General features: G+C 41.7%; 1 pseudogene; it reads left to right on the forward strand.

Moving 5' to 3' along the window:
• Positions 1–7,719: 7,719 nt before the first annotated feature.
• On the forward strand, positions 7,720–9,615 carry LOC114629839 (annotated as a pseudogene).
• Positions 9,616–20,353: the final 10,738 nt, after the last annotated feature.

Below are 20,353 nucleotides of genomic sequence, written 5' to 3' on the forward strand. Positions count from 1 at the left end.
CCAAGGGTTGACAAACACAAATCTATGACATCAAAAGCCAGTCTACACAATGGGAAAAAATTTCTCAGTTAAACATTAGAATGAGGATTAATACTTTGGATTTATGAAGAACCACAAAAGGTGAACCTTTAAACTCCCAAATCATCAACTGGTAAATTTGCACTATGAAATGAATAGACAGTACTCAAAAGAAGAAATACAAATAAATACTTAAAGAAGTGTACAGCAATCTTAGCCATCAGGGAAATAGAAATTAAATCAGCTTTGAGATTACAACTCACCCCACTCAAAATGACTATACTCAAGAATCGGTGACAACTGCCAAGGCTTAGCCTCCCCTTGGAGAGGGGTTCTGAGGAATGAGTGTTTGGGAGAGGTAAAAAGAACAACTCAAAGTCAAATTGTGGGTACAAGATGACAGCCTTGTAGTCTGCTCAAGATGGCTCCCTAACAGCTCTGTGTAGATAGTTCTTGGCTCTGTAGTCTGCTTGAGACCACTCTCTCTTGTTAGAAAAAAAATTCTAAAAGCTCTCTGGATAGCTCATGGATTTTCTGAGGAAGATCAGCAATCCTGGTAGAAAATATTCTAAAAGAGCAATGTTCACTCTCCAGTGAGATCTCCAGACAGCTTAGCTTTTGCAAGAAAAAAAATTCTAAAAAGGAACTGCTATTGCTGCCTGCTAGCTCATCTCATGCAGACCAAAAGTCTAGTTTTTTATTTACATATCAATTCAGTCTTTTATTCCAGGTTCCCTTTTGATTATCCTGTGAATCAGCATTCCAAATGACCCCAGCCCCTTAATCCTTAGAAAAAGACAGTAAGCTCCTTCCTCTTTTCTTTTTCATTTTTTTTATTAATGTTGCAAATGAATTCAGAGATCTACCCATCTTTGTAAAATACAAAGAATAAACTAACTGGGTGTGATCTTGCTCCGAGATCACTATTTCTACCAGGCCTGGGCCTAACCTAGCTCTGTCCCAGGTTGACCTTAAACTCAAGAATCTGCCTACCTTTCTATCTGCCTGCCTTTGTACCTTTCTGACAAGCTGGTTCACAGTGTAGCTGCCTCTGCTCTTCTAGTTCCATGAAACTCCTTATATAATTCATACTGCATCCTTATATTTTGCATAGTTGAGAAACTATTATATATTTTTGAACTCATGATTTTAGAGTTCCTTCCCACAGCCTTAAGGGCTGTCCTGAAGGTCTCAGTGTTCACCATTTTGCGAGATATTAGATACAATCTTGACTCCTGGACTCATACTGTCTCTGATTATCATGGAGTCATTAACCTTGGCAGAAAGGTTAATGACATTCCCTGAGAACCTCGGCAGGGAGAATATTTCCCAATAACCTTGACAGGGAGAATATTTCCTGGAGGAGGAACATGAAGATTACATATATACAAACAAGCCACATGCCAATCAAGTTTTAACACTTGTGGAAGTCCACACCCTGCTGGCTCTGTTCCAGGGGCAGGGAGCCATGTCATAGTTACACTGTTCCTTCCACAGGGCCAAGCAGGACTCTGTAGACAACAAATGCTGGGGAAGAGATGGAGAGTGAGGAATCCTAAATAGCTGAGGGCAATGTAGCCATGTACAGCCATCGTGGAATCAGTATGGAGGGTCCTCAAAAACATTAAACAGAACTGCCATACAACCCAGCTATACTACTTGGAAATATACCCAAAAGGACTCTAAGTCAACATATGCCAGAGATACTTGCACACTCAGACTTGTGCTGTATGGTTTACAGTGGTAAGATAGGGATATATGATTTTGTGTGTGTGTGTGTGTGTGTGTGTGTGTGTGTGTGAGAGAGAGAGAGAGAGAGAGAGAGAGAGAGAGAGAGAGAGAGACAGTATGTGTGAATGTTGCTGCATGTGCACGTACATGCATATGCATATGTAGATCACACTAGAAAGAGGAATATGAGAAGGATAGAGGAAGATAGCATAAGAGAAGTGGAAAATAGAGAGGGTGCTAGAACACATATAATATGAAAACAGATGAGAGATGTGATGTGTTAAAAGGAACCAGCTGGAGGAAGCGAGTGGGGATAAGAAAGGGCAGTGAGGGAGGGAATAAAAGAAAACAGTATAATTATATTTATGTGTGAAGATGCCACAATAAAACTCACTACATTGTATGTTCAGTTAAATATTAATTTAAAAAGAAGACAAATATATAGAGCTAAGTAGAGTCAAATGACTCATAAGGTTTCATATATATCTATGCTCAGTATATTGTACAAGGTTTAATTATAATATTAAACCACTTAGACATACATAATGTTAAATGATAGAAGCAGTGCTATATTAATGCACTTTATTAAAAACAACTGTCAGATTTTCAATGTATTTATGATGTTGATAATTACCATTACTCTATTTTATGGGTGAACACAAACAAGAGTAAGCACTATGTAAAACTGGTTTCTGGGAAATTCTATGGCACTTTTATAGACTCTTTCAAGCTATGAGGGTACTGTTCAGTAGTTTACTCATGAAGAAGACACAAAGTGCCATTCTAAGGATGAAAAGAAGGGTAGTTTCCTCTGGGAGAATCTGGCAGAGGAAACTTATCTTGTAAACTACTAGGGAGAGGATAAAAAAATGGCTGTCACATCAGTGACACCCAACACCAAATGTTTAAACTCTGCAGAACAGACCCAGGAGGTGGCTGGATCAGAAGTCTGCTAACCAGAGACAGAATCTGTCTTTTGTTTTCTTATTAGAATGAGACTCTCATAGACAAATGGTACTGCAGTGTCATCTGGCATCTTTCTGGCTGGCTCTGGGAAGAGTTGGTGGTTTTCTCCTTGTTCCCTGGTGGGAGCACATGGCTTCCCACCTCAGAATGCTTGTGTGTTAGGCTACATTTTGCCAAACACATTAAATAAGCCCTGTTTAGAATACATTAACCTTAAGAGGCAAATAAATCCATCAATGGCATTTATTTGCCACCCACCACGCTCAGTTCCTGTGGAGGGTGGAAAGTCACAATTAAAAGGGAACAACACATGGATTGAAGGTATAGAACACTCATCACTGAAAATGTCAACTACCAAATTTTAAAGCTAAAAGAGAATTTGGAAAAATCATTTCCCAAGTTATTTCCAGAGAGCATGAGCTTTATGGGACATGACTAAGTGCTCGAGGGTCAGGCAAGTTAAAATGGCTCCACTAAAGGGTTTCTGTACACAGAGCCTACTGTGCTTGGGCATCTGTCTTATTTTTCTATTCCTATGATGAGACATTCTAACAAAAACATAATACCAAGGAACAGTCCATCCAGTGGGGAGGACACAGCTGTAGGAGCTGGAGGGATCGCTCACAGTGTGTCCACAGCCTGGAAGCAGATAATGATGAATGCTTGTCCTCAGACCTCTTTCTTCACTTATATAGTCTAGGTTCCCAGCTTAGAGAATGGTACTGCCCATAGTGGGCAGTTCTTCTCACCTCAGTCTAATCACTATAATCCCCCATAGTCATCCACAGAGGCCTGCTGGTCTGCCAGTTTTCCAGGTGATTCTAGTTGGCATCAAGTTGACCACTGAGATTAACCATTATAACTTCTTAAATGCACTGGAAAGCTCCTATATGGTCCTGTAGCCTCATTTGGGAAACCGGTGCCTTCAAGTTGTTACTCAACTCTCATCGATTTGTAACTGAAGAAGACGAGATAACTGACCGGTCCTAGGTCATGCAGCTCATAGCAGAGCCAAGATCAGGCGTTAGCTCCTTTTCTATTGAATCTAGTGGCTTGTAGCTGAGGTTATACTGGGTCTGCATTCCCAAAGCAAGCATTTTTGAGTGACCATACCTTTTTTCACAAGTTGGTTGGTTGAGTGATTCTATATTCAAAGTTCAGGAAAATGAAAGAGGAGACCCTGGTTCCAGCCTGGACATACCTTCTCCTCTGTGGTTAATATTGGTAAGCTGGCATAAGCTTTGTAAGGCCAGTTTTTTCTTATAGCTATCATCTGAGCACACAACTCTGACATGTATTGCCTTAGACCTCTGACTAGAAGTTTAATCTCATTCCAGGGGGAGCTGGAATCCCCTGGGGGGGGCAGGGAAGAATTTAAGAAAGGTGACATCATAGAATGATCCAGATTGGAACCTTTTTTGAGGAAATGGGAGATTTCTTTTCTTCTCCACTGTACCTGCCTTAATCCTTCACATGCATTAGATGCTAAGTCAACAGTAAATGACAGCACCATAAAATAGGAACAGGAGGACAGTTAATAACAATTAGTATGCTACATACACAAAATAAGGTGCTCAATGTGGTGCTGTCCATGTTTTCTGTTTTGTTTTGGTTTTGATATATGTGTGTGTGTATTCATGTGTGTGTGTGTGTGTGTGTGTGTGTGTGTTGTGCATTATGAAAACCATGGTTTTAAATAATAAGACTTCTCTCTTTCATATTGTGTGTGATATTAGAAATGGAAATATAAGCAGGTTGGAAAATAATTGTGAATGCTTAACATACTGGGCCCAAGAGAGTGATTTGTAGTATTTAATGATACAGTTAGAAATAATTCCGTTTTCCAAATGTGGATTGTTTTTCCAGTCCCCTGGAAGGTATCACGCTGAAGCCTTTAATATGTTGGCTTCCCCTGGACTGAGTATGGAATTGGGTTGTTACCTCATTTGAACGATGAGAAAACTACATTAATATGTCAGGAAATTTGTTGGGTCATTAACTTGATCTGCCCTTCAAAATAAATATGTCAGCCTTAATTTCCACTGGAGGTGGTTCATCTATATCCCAAAAATTCATGGAGCCCTTCTTGGGAGACACACTGGTTATAAATCACAATGAGAGGAGACCGGGATGCTGAACTTGACCTTGAGCAATCCCCTAGAGCTGGACCCCTAGTGCAGTGGGTGGAAAATCACATGCAGAGAAAGGGTGCAGAAGAGGGATTTTTATTTACTCGGTTGTTCCTCTTCTGTATAATTTCCACAGGCAATAATAACCGTTATAGCTAGAAACCGTAATGGCTCTATAACCATCCTGTAGCTTCTAAAACATTCTTGAAAATGAAAACAAATGATGCAGTAAGCACAATAAGCATTTGGGAAAGCCGACCATCAAGGATGCTCAGGCAAGAACACAAACACATGCAGCACTATCCCTACCCAGAGCCCAGGATCTCATACCTCAACAACCCAACTGCCACCCACTGCCTTGGTGCTGTGAAACCCTTTGTTGTCAAACCGCAACCTCCCATTGTCCCTTCAAGGCATCCTGAAACATCATCTTAACATCTGTAAAATGTACCCCATTAAGCATAACAGAATGAATAAACATGCCCCAAAAGCTATTAAAAATAAATGTGTTATATGGCGGCTCTCCTAACTCTAATTAAAAGGAAAGACTCAGGGGCAGGAAATTGATTTTTTTCCCCTTAATGTTTCAATGACTTGAACCTCACTAGTGTATCTGTATAATTTGCTAACACCCTCATTAGAGTTATGCTAAATAGCCAAACATAACAGTGCCAGGAAAAAATACCATGGAATGATTTTATGTGAAGAAGGAACTTAATTAAAAGTGGCTTAATTTCCATCCTTTGGGACTCTAGATGTTCAAGGTAGCAGGACCAGTGACATGTTTATCTTTGAGATTAAAGTGAAGCTTTGGTAAAAGAAGAGATTGTAGTTTTTGGCAACTTGATAGTAAATGAGGTTTTTAAAAAAACTAACTGCTTTACCTCCACTTCAGGCATCTTTCCCTTAGAAAGTACCACCTAACTGAGCAGATATTTTCTTTCTTGTCTTCTGGCCTGTGTCATTGTTTCTATAAAATCTGCAAGACTTTCTCTTGCAAATGGAGATAAATTAGGTTCTTTTCCTACCTGGTTTGTTCAAACTGTGAATAATCTATTTTATTTAAAAGGAAATAGCTATGTTTTTCATCAAAGATGCTTCCGTCAAACCGAATTCATGTCATTCAGGTTATCCACTAATGCTACTCCTGTCGAGCTGGTACATCTGTGTCCTTACAGCTTTGAGGCCACTTTGAGATGGCCCCAGGACTCTTCCCTCCTTTGGTTCATGTCTGTGCAATCCCACTGCTCAATGTGGACGAGGCCTTGGCTGGCTAATTAATGGAATAGGTTCCAGGATATATATTACAGGATGTTTCTGATTACAGTACCAGTGGTTGTAATGTCTGCTTAGTAAGAGATTTTCCCTTGCTGGGTTTGAAGAAGCAAGCTATGCTTGGTCTGCCTGCACAAAAGGCAGAAAACTCAGGGAAGCCTCTGCTGCTGTGAAACAGGAAAATGAACCCATACTGCAAAGAGCTGATCCTGCCAACAACCTGCTGCTCAGGAGGCCTGGAGGGAGGGATGATCAGCAGAGTCCAACCCAGGCACCAACTCCGTAAATGTCCATCATTTTGGTTGTCTCTTATCCTTCTTTCCAGTCTATCTTTGTTTGATCCACAGGGACATGAGGCAATCAACTAATTTTTAATTCTTTAAAGATTGTTTTTAGTATTGATGTGTCTATATATATGTGATGTGTGTGTGTGCACACACACACTAGTGTAGGTGCATGTGTGCCATACTGTATATGGGGGGGTGGTTAGAGGACTACTTTTAGGAGTTGTTTCTCCTTTTCTTCAGTTGGTTCTAGGGACTGAACTCAAGTTGTTATGTTTGCACTGGCAAGTGTCTTTACCTAATTAGTTACCTCGATAACCTGTAATTTATGTACCCTGATTGATTCTGGATATTAAATTACTTGTGTCTCTGTGAGATAGAAAGAACCATAATCAGCACAGTTGGTGGTGATTCGCTATCTTTTTGGGAAACCAGAATCAGTCCAAGGGATATTTACCAGTATGCTTTACAGATTCAAGTGCTCTACTTCCCGGTCTCCAATCTGTCCTTACCAGCAACAGTCGAAATGAACTGCACTGTCTCTTAACAAAGGATGATCTTGTACAATACGTTGTTCTAAGCCCATGGTAGTAAAAATTGAAAGTGGAAACATTATGGTCCAATAAGCATTTTATTTTTTAAAAATACCCAAAGTGTCTCTTTCTCCCTGATGCTTAGTGTGGAGACTACAGGTTGCCTTTTGGCCTTGGAACACACATTTATTGTCTAAAAATATCTCCAGCTCCTAGCAGCTAAGGTAGGCAGATCACCCTGAGTTCAAAGACTGTCCAGTCTATATGGTGAGTTCCAGGACACCCTAGATTGCAGATTGAGATGCTGTCTTTAAAAATAAGTCTCAACACTCAAACAAGACAAAAATAAAAATAAAAATTTCCTAATTCTGCAAAGACTTAAAAAAATTTCAGTGTTTCCTTTGGGATTGACTTTTAATTTTGTTATTTTCTTTTTTATATATATAAAATAATAAGGTGGGGCATCTGAGGCCCACGTGTCCACCCTCTCCTAGCAGGGTCCAGAAGAGACCCCGCTGGCCCACACCTTCAAGTGGACAGCCCTTGCCTCCCAGCCAGCCAGGCTCGCTCCCAGAGCAGCATGTACCTTGTACCACGCACGCGCCCAGCGCAGGCTCTGTGGTCCTGGGGCTCTGCGCCAGCCGTTGGGGAGGTTTTCATCCCCTTGGTTTTTGATCCTCTGCGCTTGCCCGCTCCGCCCCTGCCTCCGCCCCAGCCCAGCGCTGGCCCTGTTCTTCTCGCAGGAAGGTGGCGGCCAGAGGCCCCACAGGCTGCAGTTCCCAGATGAACTCCAGCGACCCAGGCTGTCCCATGGCCTCGCTCTACGTGGGGGACCTGCACCCTGATGTGACCGAAGCGATGCTCTATGAGAAGTTCAGCTCCGTTGGGCCCATCCTTTCCATCCGGGTATACAGGGACGTGATTACACGCCGCTCCCTGGGCTATGCTTCCGTGAACTTTGAGCAGCTTGCTGATGCAGAGTGGGCTTTGGACACCATGAATTTTGATGTCATCAAGGGCAAGCCGGTCCGCATCATGTGGTCTCAGCGTGACCCATCACTTCGCAGGAGTGGAGTAGGCAATGTGTTCATTAAAAATTTGAACAAGACCATTGATAATAAAACGTTGTATGATACATTCTCTGCTTTTGGCAATATCCTTTCCTGCAAGGTGGTTTGCGATGAGAATGGCTCCAAGGGCCATGGATTTGTACATTTTGAGACAGAGGAGGCAGCAGAAAGAGCCATCGAGAAAATGAACGGGATGCTTCTGAATGACCGCAAAGTGTTTGTTGGACGGTTTAAGTCTCGGAAAGAACGAGAAGCAGAGCTTGGAACGAGGACCAAGGAGTTTACCAACGTTTACATCAAGAACTTTGGGGATCGCATGGATGATGAGACCCTGAATGGCCTCTTCGGCAGGTTTGGGCAGGTCCTCAGTGTGAAAGTCATGACCGACGAAGGTGGAAAATCCAAAGGATTCGGGTTCGTCAGCTTTGAAAGGCATGAAGATGCGCAGAAAGCAGTGGATGAGATGAATGGAAAGGAACTCAATGGAAAACACATTTATGTTGGTCAAGCTCAGAAAAAACTGGACCGCCACATAGAACTTAAGCGCAAATTTGAACAGGTGACGCAAGAGAGGAGCATCAGACACCAGGGCATTAACCTTTATGTGAAAAATCTTGATGATGGTATTGATGATGAACGTCTCCAGAAAGAATTTTCTCCGTTTGGAACAATCACCAGTACAAAGGTTATGACAGAGGGTGGTCGCAGTAAAGGATTCGGTTTTGTGTGTTTCTCCTCCCCGGAAGAAGCCACGAAAGCTGTTTCAGAAATGAATGGGAGAATTGTGGCCAGAAACCACTTTATGTCGCTTTAGCCCAGCGCAAAGAAGAGCGTCAGGCTCACCTCACTAACCAATATATTCAAAGATTGGCAAGCATACGATCTGGGCCGACCCCTGTTATCAACCCCTACCAACCAGCACCTTCTAGTTATTCTGTGGCCGCTGTCCCACAGACTCAGAACTGTGCTCCATGCTGCCCTAGCCAAATTGCTCAACCAAGGCCAAGTACTCATTGGACAGCTCAGGGTTCTCGGCCTCATCCATTCCCGGATGTGCCTAGTGCTACCCACCCAGCTGCTTCTAGATCATCGTTTACTACCATAAGACCAAATTCTTCACATGTTCTTCAAGTCATGGCAGCACATCACACTACTAACACATCAGCACAGACAACGGGTCAGCATCCTACCCCAGTGTCTTCAGCTGCAACTACTACTCCTGTTCACTCAGTTCCACAGTATAAGTATGCCACTGGAGTCCGGAACTCCCAGCAACATCTTAATGCCCAGCTGGTGCAACTGCCGGCTGTTTGCATACAGGGTCAGGAACCTTGGACTGCTTCCATGTTAGTAACTGCTCCTCAAGAGTAAAAGCAAATGTTGGGTGAAAGGCTATTTCCTCTCATCCAAGCTATGCACCCGACTTTGGCTGGTAAGATCACGGGCATGTTGCTGGAAATTGATAACTCAGAACCACTTCATGAGCTTGAGTCTCCAGAGTCTCTGTGTTCTAGGGCTGAGGAAGCTGTGGCCATACTCCCAAGCCCACCAAGCTAAAGAGGCTGCCCAGAAAGCTGTTGGCAGTACCTCTGGTGTCCCAACTATTTAAACTGATCAGAGACCTCGAAAAAGAAACTCACACTTTGCAGAAGAAAAATATCTAAACATTGAAAAAAATAAATATTATTTAAAAAAATAGTAAAATATAAAATAAATAAAAAAGGAAAGGAAACTTTGAACTTTATGTACTGAGCAAATGTCAGGTCTAGTATCTAAGCCTAGCCTGATTTAAAAACAGCAACCCCTCCCCCTCGACAGAAATAGTAGAATCTATAAACCAATGTTTTGTAGACCTCAAAAAAAGCATTTTCAGCAAAGTAGAAACATTTAGAGCATCCTTTTAATTTTGTAATTCTTTATTGTTGAATAGCTCAAAATGTTAGTTCTAATAGCAGAATTGATAACTGAGCAAGGAAACATAATTTGAATTATAAAATTCTTGCTTTAATAAAAACTTACACAGTGAAAAAAAATCAGATGTTACTTAGGTAGGGATAATGTGCTCTATCATTTTCTTTGTATTATTCTATATTAAATTATATATTAGAATAAAGAACAACTAGATGACTTAGTCTTGTGCCATATAATATGCATTAGGGTGGAGGACAGTTAATTTGCATGCTGATGGTATAAGATCCCAAGTTGGCAGGACATTGTCTTAATGCAGCATGCAATCTTTCAAGGAATGCAAACAATTGATTGTATGACCCCCAGGGCCCAGGCTTGCTTCCTGTTAGGTGGAAAATACAATCATGGAAACTGAGACAACAGGAGGCAAAGACACAGGAGGACATAGTCAAGATCCCTCTACTTCTTTAAGTTCCACTGGTGGGAGGAGGGAGGCACAGAAGAACCTCTCTCCTCTTTTTATCCAGCAATGAAGCTGGAACAGATGCTTAAATGGCAGGCATAAAGTAGAAATTTAAAGGAGGTTAAGAGAACAAAAGAAAAAGAACAGTTTTGAGTAGCAGATCACAGATATAGAAGCTGTTTAGAACTGGCTGCAGATATAGTCTGAATAAGCCATGTTCATGTACACATTCACCAATCCAATGTGTAACTCACTACCTCCATCACCATTTGCCTGGAACCAGCATTGGTGCTGGGGACAAATGCTATCTATACAACAGCGACATGGTCCTTGTTGGAGGAATCGGGATAGTACATGCGAAGACCCAGAGAAACAGAGTGAGCTGAAGGTCTAGGCTAGAGGCTCTGTATGGGAGTGGAGGAAGGGAAGAAGGAAAGAAAAGAGAGAGGAAGGGAGAACAATAGCAAGAGAGAGCGAGCAAGACACACACACACGCACACGCACACATACACACACACAGAGAGAGAGAGAGAGAGAGAGAGGAGAGAGAGAGAGAGAGAGAGAGAGAGAGAGAGAGAGAGAGAGAGAGAACAATGGGAATCCAAGTGAAGTAAGGATATCAGGAAGTGAAGGCGAGGAGTTTCCCTGAACTGCTGAACTTCCATTTTGTATTTCCCAAGAGACCCTGGACCTTTGTGGGGGCTTTTCCAAGGGTCTATCTTCTGATACCCTTGCTTTAAAGCCTACTAGGGTCATAGAACATAGTAACAGGACATTGGCTGTGTATCAGAAGGCGACTCTGTTCCTCATAGCAATCCTGGTGTGATACAATGAAGTATCGAACTGGCTTCCTTTCTGGGCCATAGTGGATGCTCAGTATACAATAGCTACCGTTCTGCTTTTGGAGAGCCTTCCTCACTTATCTTTTAAGGCTGAAACATCCATATACAGACTGTACTCAAGACATTATTCTTAGAGATATTGTTTTTAAATGAAAGTAATGTCTTCACTGAAGGTTGCTAAGGGGCAGATTTGCAAGGTGACTCCTTTTTTTAAAAGAAGGCATCCCAGCAGATCCTGATTGTCCCTGAGACATTGATCTGCCAGCAGGCTCCTGCTTATCATTTCACCTGCTCTCCCCGCCTTTGCCTTTACTGTCTTACTACTCCCCAGTGGCCTTACTGTCTCCCAAGTTCATCCCCAGAGCTGTCCCCTAGACTCAAGAAATGTTTCCTCATTAAGACTTTAAACAGACTTGAAATTAGCAAACACAGTTTGAAAAAAAAAATGCTACTCATCAATTCAAAACAAAACCCAAACTAGGTTTAAAAATACAAGAAGTGGGCTAGGAAAGGGGTCTAGGATCTGGTTCCTAGCAAAAGTTGTCAAAAGGACAGAAGTGTCCCTAGGTATCATGAGTTTGGATGTAGGTGTTAGTAGAGAAATGACTGGCATCTTTTAGAACCGAGATGAATTGTTGGGTATAAAATAATGATCCCACAACTGCCAAACCTGAAAGTAATCGACAACTTCAGAGGTGATCCTAAGCATAGTCCCTTCACGTGCCCCTTCATAGCAGCCAGTGAATTTAGAGGAGAAAGCAGACAACTCCGATTCCTGGAGGAGAGACACTGAGAGGAAGTAGGTAGGGAGGAGACAGAACACAAATACAAAAGATAGTCATTCAATCTACAAGTATCTGGTACCATTGCAGTAATAGTGACTAAGTGCACAGCCCCTGGTGCTCATCAGCTGGGGGCTGCTCTTCTGACTGCATGCAAGACAGGGATAACGCACACAGCTCAGGAGCACTTGTCTTTTAGGGCAGCTGGCTGAAGAGTTTGCTGTACCTATGAGAAACAGCATTTAGCAGTTACTGTTATTTGCATTCTTGTTAGCTTTCTATACACTTGGGGTGAGGAAATACAAGTTATAGAATTCAGCTCTTATCTCACAACCCACCGAAGGACCAAATGATGCCTTTGGAAGATTTGAATATTGTAAAAGTTACAGGGACGAGTGGGGCTATATAAAATTGCCCAGTAACCAGAATTCTAGAAAGACCCTCACAAGTATTTAGATGGTGGGAGAAAACAAGAGATGCTGAACAGAGAAAGCTGCAGTGCACAGAACTCCCCACCTTCTGGTCATCTGCTGACATTGCCCAGATTTGTGAACTTTCATTTGTGTCTGTTTCTGGAAATGATTTAGGGTGGACATAATTAAGTACATAGACTTAGAATGACAAAAGTCTGTTTCCTGTCTCTAATATTAGCTTCCCAAGCAACAAACAAGCTGTTCTGGTCAGACACATCTTAGTAGCGCATCGAATCCCCTTGCATTATTGGTTGGAAACAATTTACAAAATCCAATCTAATTAGACAAAACAGCAAGTCTACAGAAAAGCTTTGTCTATGCCGTGATCCCAGGCTATCTCGCAGTGGTGGCTAGTCAAATTTTTATCAGGCATCAGAAGGTTACTAATGGGCAGATTTGCAAGGCGACTCCTGCCTAGAACACCTGTTTAGCTAAGCAGACTGATAAGTGACAAGGGACTTTAGCCTCATCCCCTACCAGAACACCTGGAACACAGCCCGAGGGAAATCCTATCACTCTTTTTCCAGTGTTCCAGAGGATGCTGCACCTGTTGTTGACACATCTGGAGTGCCAGCTTTCCCATCCTCTCCCACACTCTGGGAGCAGTCATGACATTTTAAAGCCAAAGGAAGGATAGCCCTAGCAGGCAAAGGAAAACACATCTAGCATGATTAATCCCAAACTCAGTCAGAGTGGTCAGACATATTACAATATCCCCAGGTAGTACCAGCTACTTATGGCATACACTGCCAGGTGTGAGTGAAAGGCAGAGGAGAAAGTTAGAATGGTGTCTGTCTCTTTTCTCATTGCATGTATGGGTTGTGTTTCTTGGCTTTCCTTTTAAAAGGTCTTTGAAGCTGCAATAATGTAGCTCTCCAACATCCCTGCTACTTCAATTCTGTTTTGGAGAATTTCTTTCCTTGACCTTGACTTTTAGAGCCTAACAGAGTATAATGCCTAAGAAGAGGATGTTGAGCATAACCCAGGTTCCATCTCTGTCTCAACAGCTGGATGACACAGCATCTGGGAGCCTCATCTTGTGTTTTAAGGCACAGGGGGCAGCACACTGGCTTCAGGGGGTCTGCTTGCAGAGAGAACATGGTGGCATGTTCCCTAAAGTCCATCAACACCAGGAATCTAAATGTTCACTAAATGGTGGCACTTTTGGCCAAAAAAAAAAAAAGAAAGAAAGAAAGAAAGGAAGGAAGGAAGGAAGGAAGAAAGAAAGAAAGAAAGAAAGAAAGAGTCTCATCTTAAAAAAAAACAGTCATCTGTAGAACAGTTGGAACATTTGTTTAAGGTGATAGGCATTCATTTTTGCTGTTTGGGAATGTGATAACTGGACATGCAAATGTTTCTTCTTTGGAGTACTTCGTAAAGTTTGCACAATGAGTTACCGAAAGTGCTTCTCACAAGGGAAATGAAAGTCCACAAAATTTAGATCATCATTCAGATTTGAACGGACTTATTTTTAAGAAAACTGGTATTTGAAAAGGTGGGTCAAAATGATTGGCAGGCAGACTATTCACAGGATACGCTAGAAGAAAACCATAGCTTCTGATAGCCTGTGTCATCTCACAAACATTGACTATGAGATTAGAAATGAGGGCTGATCCTTGATTTCCTCTCTGTTTAGAAAAGCAACACTTAAATGGCCAAAGGAGGTTGTTCCTCAACCTTTCACTCTGGAGAGAGACCCATCAGCTTACTAGCATACTCTTGACTGACACTGCTAAACACTGCCCACACCCCTGGTAGGAGGGGATAAACAGGTGTCTCTGGGATGGGTGTTGGCTCTTTCTCCTTCATGAGGACCCAGAGTGTGCAGGAAATGACTGATGCATAGCAGCAGCTTGGAAAACACAGTGGTAAGATAACACTGAAACACATTGCCAAATCTTTGCTTACAAACTCTTATAAATTATCGAGGCCTCCAAGAGCTTTCATTTTTGTATAGTTCTTGACACATAGTCATCGCTGAGAAGTTCACTGAGAATTTTAAAGACTTCATAATAATTCATCTTAAACATCACAGGAGACATTGCCAATATAAGTATTTTAACAAAAGTTGGTGTTTTACACTTTTCAGCTTTATTATTATTATTATTATTATTATTATTGAGATTGAACTCAAGGTCTGAGCATATTAAGCAAATATCCTATTCACAGCATGAATTGTACAAATTTTTATTTTATTTTTATTTATTAGTAGAAAATAGAGGAGTTTTTGTATTTGCTTCTGACATAGTGTGTTGCAACCATATATATCAAAGCTTCTGAAAGACTCTAATGTTAGTAAATAGTGAAGAAAAGCCAATAGTATCACAGCATTATAAAAATAGTCTTGATCTCAAAGACTCTCTGGAAAGGGTTTCTTCGTCTCTCACATTTTGAAACGACTTAGAATAATAATCTCTTGAACTCCCAACTGTGGCAAGTGACCTGAAATACTGATATAGAAAAAGCACCAAGCCAGAATATGGGAGCATTAGGACCAGGAATTGTGCGTGTACAACACTGAAAAATCATTGCTTTGCATAATAAAGCTGTACTCAAGGAGGGAAGAAGAAGACAGCTAGAGACCAGACATCCTGTGGGGCAAGTATGAGTTGTGTTCTCAGAGGAAACTGGACAAATGTCTGTGATTTGAAACATCATAGGTCATGGCTTCTCCACCTCTCTCATCTTCCTTCTTCAGGACAGCACATCATGCTCAGTGATGCTAGGATGATGTAGTAGTTCCATCTCTTCTTGAAGCACTGAGGCATGATGGCTCAGAACATAAACTTTTTAGGCATACAGACCTAGGTTCAAATATGGGATCTGCCACTTAGGAGCTATGTGGTTGGGAAAAGATTAAGTTTGTTGACTCTCAGAATTCAAACAGGTATGATTTGTCTGGAGCTGCTTTAAATAACTATTTTCTCAAAATCTTCTAAAGCAGTGGTTCTCAACCTTTCAAATGCTGCCACCCTTTCATGCAGTTCCTCATGTTGTGGTGACCCCCATCCATAAAATTATTTTTGTTGCTACTTCATAACTGTAATTTTGCTACTGTTTATGAATCACAATAGAAACATCTATGTTTTCTAATAGTCTTAGGTGACTCCCCCCACCCCCCATGAAAGGGTCAGTCAACCCTTTATAGGGTTGTGTCCCACAGGTTAAGAACCACTGCTCTACAGAAAGGTGAGATTTGTTTCTTCATGCCTCGTATTAGACTGGCCCCGTGCTTTGATCACTGTTTTGGCAGAAGTGGCTTTGTGTAGCTTCTGAGCCATTTTGGGGGCCCTGATGTGTCTGCTTGCCTTTGTAGTCCCCTGTGATCCAGGGTTGGAAAATGTTAAAATAAAAGACCTAAAGGATTGAGTGGCTCAGCTGTCACTTCCAGGCCCTGGCAGGCCTTCTTAGCCTATGTGGCTAAGCCTCCAAGCACAGAGCTTAGGTGAGGAGGACAGTAGAACCTCACTCTCACACAGGGCAGGGGGAAATAACCAAGTCTCTGACAACTCTTAGGGAGGTTTCTCAGGTGACTAATTTGTTCTCATTTATAGACATCTCAGTTGATGCCCCTGTTTGTAACACAGCCATCATTAATTGATACCATTCTAGGGAATGTCTGAGAGCTTGGAGAAATATTGGTGTGCTGGAGGCAAAGCACAAAAACCCACACTAGGCAAAAGAATCTTTACTGTCCTCAATTTACAAAACTACTCAAGATTCCCCAGCTAATAAAAAAGTGATATGTTATCTCCCTCTGTAATTGAACCTCTCTTTCAGATCCCCTTAATGATTTAAATACAACAGCCAGCATTTGTTAGCAAAAGGATGCTGTGTTTTAAGCTAAGCAAGAAAGTAGGGGGTCTCTGGGAAATTAGAACCAAGAAGTAAAGGAAACACTGGATTTAACTAAACTCAAACCTTCTGTGAGTTCTCAAAACAGCATCACTATCCAATATTGAAAATGCTTAATATTATGTCATTCTGGGTGGGTCTAGAATAGGACTACATTTTTGACAATATTTTTCCCAGGGCCATATCCAGCAAAAACAGCCCAAGGATAGTACCTGCAAGCTATGTCTATATAATGCATCCATAAAAATGCATCGATGTTCTGGAGGGGCAGGGGGAAAAGAATGGAGCCTGCTCACTGTGAGACTTACAGCCTTTTAAAGTTGTTTTGGTTCTGGTCATTGGGAAGAGGAGGGCTGGAGCAAACCACTTATGGAAATCTGAAATTCATTCAGCAATGGTGTAATTTTTTTCCTCAGGTCAGAATTATGTGACCCAAAATATATTTTAAACAACCAAGTAGTAACACATCTCTCTTCTCAACTGTATTTGCTTAGTATTCACACAGTTAGAATAACATCTCCACCCTGGTGGCAAAAAAGAACTTCATATTGCCAGAAAATAACCATCCTGTCGATCACTAGAGAATTCTGACTCTGCAAAAAGCACATGTGAAATCACTCACCAGGCTGAGAGGCAAAAAATGTCAGCCTGGGAGAATTTAATCATGAAGGTATTTCCTCCTGCAGATTTCCAACAGCCAGCATGCAGAGGATGGGCCGAGACACATCTGCACGGCATGTGTAGCCCTTCCCACAGTGACATCATAAGGCAGATCCAAAACACATTGTTGTATCTCTGCAGATAAGTGACCAGACTTTTAAATAGGATCAAAGTTGAGTTCAAGCAGCTAACCATGTATAATGTAATACTTACTTATTGCTCCTTGGAAAATAAAGGACAGATGTCAAAAACACAGGTCTCTCTTTTTTTTTTTTAGACAGCAAAGACAAGACAAATATCAAAACACAGGCATAGATTAAGTTGCTCCATGGCCTCTTCGCATGAGTCTGTATATCTGAGAGTGTGTCTGTGTAATTGTGTGTGTGTGTATGTATGTATGTTCACATTGTTTCTGTCCATATTTATATCCACCTGACACATTATATTATTTTTCCAGCCTGAAGACTATAATTCTTTTACTTTGAAGTGCCTTGTTACTTATCTCAAAACTCCATACAGTATTCATTGTGTTTAGAATCAGAAAGACACTTCAAGTGTCACTGTGGACAGAGTTAAACATTGAGAGCTACAGGTTTAAATGTTGTCTTGGTTACTTTCTATTGCTGTGGAGACACCATGACCAAAGCACTTTAGAAAAGAAAGTGTTGATTGGGTCTCACAGTTCCCCAGTTCCCAACAGCTTGGAATCTATCATCATTGTGGCAGGGAACATGGCAGCAGGCCGCAGAAATAGCATTGGAACGGTAGCAAAAAAGCTCATATCCTAATCTTCAAATGTGAGGCTGACGTGGAAACTTCTGGTTTCTTTAGGAAGTCAGTTATCTTAAATGATGTTTTGCTAGGGCACACAGGTGAAAGGATATTTTGCCAAAGCAGACATGTGAGAAAATGTTTTGCTGAAACAGACACAGGTGAAAGGATATTTTGCTATAGCAGACACATGAAATTATGCATGATTGTGCCAGGCAGTGGTGGCGCATGCCTTTAATCCCAGCACTTGGGAGGCAGAGTCAGGTGGATTTCTGAGTTCGAGGCCATCCTGGTCTACAGAGTGAGTTCCAGGACAGCCAGGACTACACAGAAAAACCCTGTCTCGAAAAAACAAAAAAAAATTATGCGTGATGAAGGAATATAAATATGATCTCACAGACAGTGGCCCTCAAGCATTGGTTTGCTTTGCTCTGCCTCAATATTTTTTGCTAATGACACACATTTATTGTTTGACTTACACTGTGTTGCTGAGCTCTGTTTTTGGTAATGTCATTGAGAGAAACTCACCAAAGAACTTCTCATGAGGTTCCTATAACATCTTGCTGTTTCTGTGGCCACGGGCTGATTGGTGAGCCTTACAGTTTCTTCAGGATTGAACTGTGGCTGATGGTTTGTATGTGGTGTCTGCATGTGGAGAGTACTGAACTGCAGCTCCTGGTTCATATTTAGTGTTTGCTGCAGATATCCTGACAATGAAGATTAGACTTGCCTCCAAAGAACTATTACTAAACAGGTCTACTTCTCCCATGTTCTAATAATTTTTCTCTTCCACTGTCTCTGGTGGGTAGTGAGGAGAGGTGGAATGCTTATTAAAGTAGGTTAGAAAAAAAATATATGCCTGCAGGAAGCAGAGAAAAAGAGAGAGCTAACTGGGAATGGCATGGACTTTTGAAATCTCAACATGCACCCTAGTGACATACCTCTTTCAGTAAGGCCACACCTCCCCTTGATGGCTGTGTAGCAGTCTTCCATGCCTCCTACTCTGCTTCCAAATTCATCCTCTCTAAGGATGCTCTACATTCCTCTTTCATGGCCTGTAATGCCTTTTCTCTGGTCATTAATATGACAAACTCACCTTATCAACCCAATCCAGCCCAACCTCTGGGAAGCTGCCTCCTCTCTACAGCTTCTTGTTCTGTCACCTTTCTTGTTTACTTTGAGTATTTCTATTATGGCCTGAGATTATTTTTATGAGGTCGGTGTGCTGGAGGCAAAACACAAGAACCCATACTAGGCAAAAGAATCTTTACTGTCCTCGATTTACAAAACTACTCAAGATTCCCTGACTAATAAAAAGATGATATGTTATCCCTTATGTACTCTCTATCTTCTCTGCGAGAAATTGAGGACCTCAGACTAATGATACCAACACTCTCATTCAATGCTGGCTCCTTGTGCACAAAAGTATCTGGTTTGCATTTCACAAGAGTTATTCCCACTGATCTCTAGATAACTAATTGGAGGAGGACATAATTAGAATGAAGGAGTGTGGCGCAAGGGCTGAGGGGAAGAATGATGGTATTTGCTGTGACCAAGTTAAGGGTGGTGGAGTTAGAGCAACGGGAGAGGAGCAGGGAGGCACAAGCAACAAGACTTGACACTTGGTGGAAGGTGAAATGTCCTCAAGCTAGTTTGAAAGTTTCCCCATTCAAAGTAAGTTCCTCACACAGGCTCCTTCCTTCAAAATGTTATATGATCAATAACCTCAGTTTTTTATGCAACTGACTTGCTACTGGTCATAGACGACTAAAGATGGAGTGATGTGTGGCACCTATTAACAAATAGGTTATAAGAAGGGCCAGTACATTTTGGGTCCCTAGAACGATGCTTAGCACTATTTCTATTCACTCTCAAAAATGTTCTAGTACAGATCATAAATCATATACTCTCCCCGGGGAACTTAAGGAAGTCAGTAGCCCCTGAAATTGAAAGGCATTCTGACAAGCAGAAATGCCTAGTGCTGAGTGGTAGCCAAGTTGATGAAAATCTAAGCTCTACACACACATTAGTGCTAGATAAATAGAGAGCAGGCAATGCCCCACATGGCAGAGTCTGTTTGTCAGGAAGGCTTGTTGCTTTCTGGAGAGTTAGAAGGCACTCTCTGGGCAGTGAAGCAGAAAGACCCCAGCTATTCCTGCTGGCTTCTTCACTGCAAGTCATTGAGCCCTTGTCTTCCTCATCATTCATGAGGTTACATGACAAAAATGGCATCTCTGTTGACAGAAGTGTCACATGAATCATACAGAGACTTTGCAAAGACTTATTTACTACATGGCATCTACAGTAAGCAGCCATGCAGTTCTGACTAATTGTCACAGCTTCCCAGCTTGTATTGGAATGTCTCAGAGAAGTTACCAAGAAAGTGAACATCTTGATCTCATGCTGAATTCATGAGCTCAGAGCTGGGGACCATGACATGTCATGCTCCTCATAACTTGGAACAGGAATGCCAAACTGTCAAAGTGTCTCTCATGCCCACCCCCTGCTTAAATCCTTTGTGTTGAAGACACTTCAACCTTAGAAATTAGAGAGTGGTTATTATGAGTGATTTTTAATTTTAAATCCTAGTGGT

This window comes from Grammomys surdaster, unplaced genomic scaffold, assembly GCF_004785775.1.
Source record: "Grammomys surdaster isolate TR1022 unplaced genomic scaffold, NIH_TR_1.0 317, whole genome shotgun sequence".
Taxonomy (NCBI): domain Eukaryota; kingdom Metazoa; phylum Chordata; class Mammalia; order Rodentia; family Muridae; genus Grammomys; species Grammomys surdaster.